This window comes from Cornus florida, unplaced genomic scaffold, assembly GCF_030987335.1.
Source record: "Cornus florida cultivar Cherokee Brave unplaced genomic scaffold, ASM3098733v1 CherokeeBrave_3.0.0_Hap2_Chr04, whole genome shotgun sequence".
NCBI lineage: Eukaryota > Viridiplantae > Streptophyta > Magnoliopsida > Cornales > Cornaceae > Cornus > Cornus florida.
Window position 1 is genome coordinate 52,311,139 of NW_026775574.1, and position 9,900 is coordinate 52,321,038.

Genomic DNA, 9,900 nt, shown 5'->3' on the forward strand with positions numbered 1-9,900 from the left:
AAAGATTAAAACTGGGATTTTATGCTGATATCGAAGCTTATCGAGTCCTTGCCAGTCATTCAGAGCAAGCGAGAGTTAGATTGGTGAAGTTTGAAGCAATTGAAGCCTTAGAGCTCGAGCCCAAGTGTTGCGGTTCGAGTATTACAACAAAGAAAAGAAAAAAAGTCAACAAGGCCAAATGCTCGAGCATCAGTACCTTGATGCTCGAGCCTTACTACAAAGATGCTCGAGCCTTACTATAAGGGTGCTCGAACCTGAACCAAAGGTGCTTGAGCCTTAACCCTGAAGCTCGAGCATAAGGCATCGGAAATTAATGAGTTAATTTTGAAGGAAATGATTTGCTCCCAGGTCTCGTACATCACCTCCATGATCGAGCACTATCAATAAAGGATCGAGCATCATCCCTTTAATGCTCGAGCAATGAGCCCTAGATGCTCGAGCATGGTACCTAGTGCTTGAGCCTATGAAGCTTGGATCGAGCAATGTTAAAGAAAAAAGATGCTTCAGAAAATAGTTGAAGAAAATTGGCTAAGTGTCAATGTAATGATCGAGCACTATTCACTGAAGCTCGAGCATCCATCCAGTATTGCTCGAGCACTTGACCCTGAAGCTCGAGCATAAGTCCTAAACCTCGAGCATCCGTACCTGAAGCTCGAGCAATGCATGACATGTCAGACTAAAAGCCGTGAGATTCCTCTTTTACCAACCATATCTCATCCCAGTTGGGCCAGAAGACCTAAAAGCCCACCAAATACATATTTTCTTCTATAAAAGAAGGCATAAGCCTTGATAGAAGGGGTTTGAAATTTCAATCTCTTTTATGGTGTTAGTCAGAAGCCTTAAGGTGTGGTGGCTTTTAGGGTTCCTACAACCTTGAAAGTGCAGATCTTGAGAAGAGAGGTGTCGTCCGTGACTATAGAGATGAACTTAACACAGATGCTATCCAACCTTGTCATGAGTAGCTAATCTCTTTCTTAGGGCACTGCTGTAACCCAACGTTATATTATGGTTTGATTGTTTTGACTCTGGGTTTATTTTAATATATAATGTTTTCTTGATTATATGACTATAAGCACTTGAGACAACTCAAATGGTTTTTCATGCTTTAGTAGAATATAAATTGTTATTACCTTGTCTTAGATATAATAATTTATGTTATATTCTCAACCTACCTTGTTGTACGGTATCTGGCAGAGCCCTGCCGAACACAAGGATAGAGGTCATATAATGGTGTTCCAACGTATTTTGCGAAAGAACATTTTCATAATCTATGCTTAGGACAGTAGTTAAAGTAGGTAGAGTAGGTAGGTGAATAGTCCATGCTAACCGTAGATAGGTTATAGTTAACTAAATTTGTAAAATATCTTTCTTTAAACTCTGAACTGAATGAATGTTATTGAGTTCAGTTCATTTGAAAACAAAATTAGTTAAAATCCCAGAGTTGATCCAATTGACCATAGTATAACGATTGTGGTGAAGTCAAAGCCCTAAGATTTTCCCTCTCTAATCATCCAATTTAGTTTAATTTGCTTTAATTTAATACTTTGTTTAATTCAAGTTTGTTAAGTCGTGACGACCAACAAACTTTATAACTAAGTTTTTACCTATAAACCATGAACCTAATTTAAAAGCTAATACAAATTCCATCTCTCTGTGGGTTCGACATCCTCTTTACATAAGAACTATATCCTACACGATATCGTACGATTGCGAGAGAAACACATCAATTTTTGGCGCCGTTGCTGGAGAGATTGTTTTTGTTTAGTTTTTAATTATTTATTTTGGTTTACCGGTCTTCGGACTTTCTGATATCTCATCTTACTTCATTTTCTTTTTAGGTACAAATTATAGGTGAGGACAAAGACACTTAAGGAAGAAAAAGCTTCGGTTTATTAAACCTTTTGTGAGTTCTTTCTATTTTTCTGTTACTTGGAATCTTTTATTTTTGCTACTATTAGGAATAGTGGAACCGGTGCATGTTAACTCGCCAAACTAGGTCAAAACCTTTAGTGCGTGATCCTGAAATAGAGAGAACTTTAAGTCAACTAAGAAGGCTTCAAAAACACTTGAATAACATTGATAGTTCCTCTGAAAGTATGGCTGAGCAACGTAATACACCGGGTAATGGTAATGGAGAACAGGTTCCACCTGTTCTTCCACAACAACCACAATTAAGGGATCATTTCATTCCTACCACATAACTTCTCCTTCATGCTTTGCTTTTTTGGATGCTGATGCAACCCATCTTGAAATCAAGCCTGCTATGATCCAAATGCTTCCTACCTTCCATGGGTATGCAATAGAGGATCCTTATAAGCACTTGGATGTGTTTTTGGAATTGTGTTCAACTACCAAGTTGACCACTCTCTCCAATAATTCCTTCAGAATGCGTCTTTTCTAGTTTTCTCTCAAAGATAAAGTAAGAACTTGGTTATAGTCCCTTCCAATAAATTACATATCTTCATCGGACGGACATGTTGCAATATGAGTTCTTAAAGAAATATTACACTATGGGTAAAACCACACAAATGAGAAGAGAACTCATAGCATTTTCCAAAATCCCAGGAGAACAGCTCCATGATGCATGGGAAAGATATAATGATCTTCTAAGGAAGTGTCCACACCATGATATTGCTCAATGGCAATTACTACAGATCTTTTATGATAGTCTTACAGGTTCTTATAGAAATATGGTTGATGCTTCCAGTAATGGAGCTTTTCTGCGTAAGAGTCCGGCTGATGCTTGGGAACTATCATAAGTGAAAACTCAGTACAACATACTTCTTCCTCTAGGTTTAGGTCTTCACATGGAATGCATAAGGTTGAAAAACATTATGAGGTAGATAAATCTAGTGAGTTAGCCGCTCAAATAGAAGCCTTGAACCATAGGTTCGATTAAATCCTATCATCTGGCTTTGCTCCTGTTGCTAATCCACAAACTGCCTTGCCAAAGGAAGTTTGTTCCATCTGTGTTAATTCTAACCATTTTGCTGACACTTGCCCTATGCTGGGACAATCATCTGAGATCCCACAGGAGCAAGTAAATGATGCATTCTCTAGGCCAGCTTATAATCCATATTCTTCTACATATAATCCTGGCTGGAGAGATCATCCCAATCTGTCATGGCGTAATCCAAATCAAGGAAATACTGTTCCCCAATCTCAGGGGTAGTATCAAAATTCATCCAATCCTATGCCACAAAATAATTCTTTCAACCAATCTGGTGTTTACCGTCCACCTCAATTTAGGAATCAACCCACTCAAGCTCCTAATCTTACACCTCCTCCTAGAAATTCTGCATTTGAGGAACAAGTACTCAATGCTCTTAGTGAAATTAAAGCCAACACCCAACTTCTTAATTCTCATTCTTAAGCCATAGCAAAGTTAGAGGCTTAAGTTAGGCAAATAGTGAGTACTCTATCTCGAAGAGAGGATGGAACGATGCCTAGTCAGCCAATAGCCAACTCGAAAGGGCAGACTTACATGATTGATAGAACAAATTCCTCAGGTATTCATCATGAGCAATTTCAGGCTATCACTATATTGAGGAGTGGTAAAGTGGTTGATAACCAAGTTGAGAAAGGACGAGAGGAAAAAGAAAAGGCTAGGATTCCCATAATTCCTATCATTCATAATCCACATCCCAAGGATGTTTCCTCAAGTGCTATTCCATAATCCCCAAAAGGAGTTGAAGATGGAGTCACTTCTTCATCTGCTTCTAACACTGAGACAGCTTATGAGCCAAAAGCGCCTTATCCTGAACGTCTTAAGGAACCCTCCCACTTTGGTAAATAAGGGGAGAAAATTCAAGATATGATGGAAGTCTTTAAACAGGTCAAAATCAATCTTCCTTTGCTTGATGCTATAAAGCAAATTCTAGCCAACCCCAAATTTTAAAAAGACTTGTGCACTCTAAAGAGAAAATCCAGAAGCCAAGTTCCTAAGAAAGTTTGTCTCACCGAGCATGTTAGTGTTATTCTAAAATATAACACTCCTGTAAAGGTTAAAGAACCTGGAGCTCCTACAATTTCTTGCACCATTGGAAACAATGTGATAGAGCGAGCACTTCTTGACCTTGGAGCAAGTGTTAATCTTATTCCTTATTCGGTGTATGAGAAGTTAGATTTGGGAGAGTTAAAACCTATGTCGGTTGTTCTACAACTTGCTGACCATTATGTCAAACAACCATGAGGTATTGTTGAAGATGTACTCATAAAAGTGGACAAGTTCTATTTTTCGGTCGATTTTCTAGTTCTTGATACAGAACCGGTCATGAATCCAAAAAGTATATTCCAGTCATTCTTAGGCGACCTTTTCTAGCCATAGCGAATGCTTGTATTAACTGTAAGATTGGAGGTATGGATTTATCTTTTGGAAATATGAAAGTCAAGCTAAACATCTTCAATGCTATTCATCATCCTTACGATGATAATAAATGCTTCTTCCTTGATGTTATTGATGAGTTGGTTGAGGAATCACTCCCAACTATTTTATCTAAGGATCCTTTAGAAGCATGCTTGAATCACTTTAATTATGAAGATTTTGATATTGATTCTTCAATAGCTGAAGTGAATTCTTTGCTAGATTCCAATCCTATCATAGATTTTCCTCCATGGAAATCTAGGTTAGAGCCACTTCCACCACTTTCTAGTACTCCGCCTATTCCTTCTTTAGAGTCTCCACTTAAGCTTGAGCTTAAGGCACTACCGAAAAAGCTCAAGTATGATTTCTTGGGTTTAAATGACACCCTCCCGGTGATCATTGCTTCCAATCTTACAAGTTCCCAAAAAAGTAGTCTTTTAAAAATTCTTGACCAAAATAAAGAGGCTATTAGGTGGAGTGTGGCTGATTTGAAAGGAATTAGTCCCACAATTTGCATGCACCAAATTCATTTAGAGAAGGATTCTCGAACATCTCAGGAACTCCAACGAAGACTGAATCCTAATATGAATGAAATAGTTTTGAAGGAAGTTGTGAAGTTACTAGATGCGGGAATAATCTACCTTATCTCAGATAGCAAGTGGGTGAGTCCTACTCAAGTAGTACCTAAAAAGACAGGTATTACAGTAGTTGAGAATTCCGAGGGTGAATTAGTTCCATAGCGCACCACCACTGGATGGTGTATGTGTATTGATTACCGGAAACTCAACTCCGCTACTAGAAAAGATTATTTTCCACTTTCATTCATTGATTAGATTCTAGAGCGTTTGGCTGGCCAAAGCTATTATTGCTTTTTAGACAGATATTCCAGCTATAATCAGGTGGCCATTGATCTTAAGGATCAAGAAAAAACTACTTTCACTTGTCCATTCGGTACATTTGCATATAGACGAATGCCTTTCGGATTATGTAATGCACCAGCAACATTCCAGAGGTGTATGGTGTCTATCTTTTCAGACATAGTTAAAAAGTTTCTCAAGGTCTTTATGGATGACTTCTCTATTTTTGGGTCCATATTCGAAAACTGTCTTCAAAATCTTTCCCTAGTGTTTCAGCATTGTAAAGAAATAAATCTTATTATTAGTTGGGAGAAGAGCCATTTTATGGTTCAAAAGGGTATTGTTTTAGGACATATCATTTCAAAGAGAGGTATTGAAGTTGATAGAGCTAAAGTAGATTTGATCTCCAAATTGCCTCCTCCTACCTCCGTAAGGGGAGTGCGATCATTTCTTGGGCACGCCGGGTTCTATCGACACTTTATTAAAGGTTTTAGCAAAATTTCCCGTCCTTTGTGTAATCTACTTGCAAAGGACACTCCTTTTGTCTTTGATAAATTATGCCTTGAAGCTTTTCAAAGACTTCGTTCTTTTCTTTCTTCAGCTCCTATCATGAATCTTCCGGATTGGGCTCTTCCATTTAAGATTATGTGTGACGCATCTGATTATGCTATGGGTGCTGTCTTAGGACAACAAGTGGATAAACTTCCTCATGTTATCTAATATGCTAGTAAAACTCTTTCAGATGCACAATTGAATTATACTACTACTGAAAAAGAGTTGCTTGCAGTTGTCTTTGCTTTGGATAAATTCAGATTATATCTATTGGGTTCCAAAGTTGTAGTCTATTCTGATTATTCAACTTTAAAACATCTTCTTTCTAAAAAGGAAACCAAACCATTTGATTCGATGGATCCTCTTGCTTCAAAAGTTTGATTATGAAATTCGGGATGAGAAAGGGTCAGATAATGTTGTTATTGACCATCTTTCTAGAATTCTGATTAAGGATACCTCGACTTCACTTCCAGTCTGTGATTCCTTCCTGGATGAACAACTATTTGAGGTTTCTCATAAGGATTTGCCTTGGTTTGCTGATATTTTGAATTACCTCGCAATAGGCAAAATTCCTTTGTCTTGGTCAAAGCAGGAAAAAGATCGATTCTTTTCCCAAATTAGGATGTACTATTGGGAAGATTCTCAGCTATTCAAATACTGTGCTAATCAAATCATTTATAAATGTGTTCCTAAGAGTGAGTTTCATAGTATTCTAACCTTCTGTCACAGTTTGGCATGTGGAGGTCATTTCAGTGCAAAGAAAACTTCAGCTAAAAATCTTTAGTGCGGTTTCTTTTGGCCTTCACTCTTTCGAAATGCATATTTATTCTGTAGGTCATGCCTTAGATGTCAACAGCTAGGATCAATTTCTAGAAGAAATATGATGCCCTTAACTCCAATCTTAGTTATTGAGGTTTTTGATGTTTGGGGTATTGATTTCATGGGTCCTTTTATTCTATCCAATAAAAATGAGTACATTTTTGTGGCTGTTGACTATGTGTCTAAATGGGTTGAAGCTGTAGCTACTAAAACCACCGATCACGCAATTGTGGTTGAGTTCATTCAAATGAACATTTTTAGTCAGTTTGGTATGCCACGAGCTATTATTAGTGATGGGGGGTGCTCATTTCTACAATAGGTATTTTCATACCTTGATGCAAAGATACTCCATCACCTATAAAGTTGCTTCTGCCTATCATGTAATGACCCGGTCTTTTTCCTCCTTTTCCATTTTCGGTGATTTTCTTTTTTCGTTTTTTTTTTTTATTTCGTCTTTTATTTGTTTAATGTTTTTCCTTACTTAACCTCACTTCGGGTGTTTGGATTTGATTCCGGTTTTGCATGCATTCATGATACTTGATTTCCATGACATTGGTATTTTCACTTTTGTTAAAAAGCATGCTAGTTGCTTTTATTTTTCATAAAGGGCATGAATGCATACTTTAGTGTAATTATTCATAACTTATGGGGTTTTAGTGTAATTATGCAAAATAATTATTTTTCGTTTGAGGGACCTTTTTGCAATTTATTTTGGAAGATATTTTGGAAAGGATCATTTTGCAATTTTTGGAAAATGTGAAAAGTATCACATTCTCATGGTGCCACTTGTTGGCAATTGGGTGAAGAGACTTGGTACCATAGTTTCTTAACAATTGGAAGGTGGAGAGTCATCCATTTGTTGGCTTAGGATTGGTGCACATGTAACCATTAATTGTCGACAAGTGTAAGCTTATGATTAAGTCTTGGAAGAGGCATTGGATTAGTGACAAGGGTAAGGCCATGATGTAGTCTTGCATTATGTGTGTGTGAAAGGTAGTGTAAGAGCACATAGTGAGTGGAGGATCTCTAGCCTTTCCACTCACCATTTTTACACTTTACCTTCTTCATTTCATTATCTCACATGAACCCTAACAAATCCACCATTGGAGGAAAGCTTAGTTCATAGCTTACCCCTTCAATTTGGCTCACTTCCATACACCTTAGACTAAAAACCTTGGGAGAGAAAAGTATGCTCTCATTCTCCTCTTTAAGAACCCTAAAGTTGTTTTCCATTTTGTGCTTGGTAGCTTGGATTATAGAGATACAATTCTCTATTGAGGTAGGGGTGGTAGTATGTTTATATTCTAAGTGTTTTATAATCCTTAGGATTTAATATATATTGTGTACATGCTTTTACTATGATAGTTTTGCATATTATAGGAAACCCTCACTTCTTGACTTAGGGTTTATTGGATTAAGCATGTATGTTATGTATAAACCATGTGTAGATGATTATAAAATTTAGTAGTATGCTAAATTCTAGAAATTTCACATGTGTTAGTGATATGGAACACTTGTAGAATTATTGATGTTATATGCAATGTCTATTGATATGAATTGCTATATTTGTTGTTACAATAATTCTATGTCCTTATGAATTACTAATTGCAATTAACTGGAAGCTTATTGCTATAATGTTGATATTTAGTATATGAAGCTTATTGTTGAGGCATGAACTAAGTTGTTAAGTTAATGGTATTTTATTGTGCATAGTACCATAATGAGGAATTGTCATTTGGCATGCCATTCTAGATTTGGAACCCTAAGATATAGTTTGTATGGTTTCAAAATACTTGTGCATGGAAGGTGGTTTGTATACCTTATTATATATATATAAGTTTTGAACTTGATATATAATTTGGAATCTCTTGGGACATTGTTACATGTGACATGGCTAAAGTTTGGCTTTAGTGTGGGAGGTATGAGTTCTCCCCAATTAAGATAGTGCGCACTAGGGTGGTCTTCCCAGCGGGTTAATGCCCGGAATAACCATTTTGTTCTCAGCAGAAATCCGAGGCGTGATGTCCAAGTCTTCCATTACTTGTTTTCGCATTAAATTTCAATTTGACAACCAAATCTTAATTGTAGCTTGAAATTCTTGTTATTGGCGAATTGATGTTGTTAAGTACATTGATATTGATATGTGTTACTAAAGAACATTCAAGTTAGCTTAAGATGATCTCTTAGCACACGTTGAACATAGACGTTAAGTGGAATGCTCCCTTGTATTCGTCTATATTGATCTTGCAATGATATTGAAACTTTAGGGTATACGCATATGCTTCTCCTACGAATAACTTGATTACTCACCCTAGTGGTTTAGGTTGTTTTTCAAGTAAAGAGACCATGTTCATGGATGCTCAACATCCTTAGAAGCTTTTGAGCTAGTTGAAGCATTTTTGTATATTAGCATGCACTTGTTTAGCAGGTTTTATCTTTTGGACTTAATACTTTTGCATACCATAGATGTATGGTATTTTAGAAGCTAAGATGGCCTCCTTCATGTAGTGTGTATCTAAGTACTCTTTTGATGCTTGTTTTGTATGTATAGCATGAGGCCAAGAGCCACTAACATGAAAGATTACAAGCATGTTCTCTTTAAAACTCAAGTATTGCCATTGTAGCTTGTTTGTGAGAAATTGAGGTTTTGTATGCTAAAACTTGTTAATGGAATGTAATGAGGCTTTAGGCCATGTTGGTACATCTATTTTATCATATTGCATGCACTTACAATCTCACTTTGGCAAACATTACCTTTCTTAATGAAACAAAATCCTAAAGTTGTATAGTTTTGAGTTTTGACCCTATTCTGTTCCAGGGGAATTTCAGATATTTCACAATGTGTTTTTTTCATTTTTTCTCACAAATAATGTAGAAAACTCAATTTTGAGGGGGGTTTATTTTTTTGTGTTTTTCCAGAAAATGCCATCTTGGCCCTCAAAAACCCATTTTTTGCCGAAAAACCCCTACTGCCAGGTTTTGGGTTGAGCTTACTGTTTTCTTACCATCTAACCGGTTAGAAGGGGACATCTAAATAGTTAGATGTGTGTGGGCAGTGGGTTGGACGTGATTTTTAGCCTTCTAACCGGTTAGAAAGGCTTCCTAACCGGTTAGATGACCTAAGGTTGACTATTTTGACCATTTTGCCCCTGTTTCTTCCGTTAACCATATCTTCTTCATCTGGACTCCGAATCAAGTGATTCTTGAGTCTAAACTCATTAATTTTTCGTTGTCTTTCCAGTGGTGCACTCAGAAGTATCCACTTCCATGTTGGAAATGACCATTTTACCCCTAGGTTCATTTTTGTCC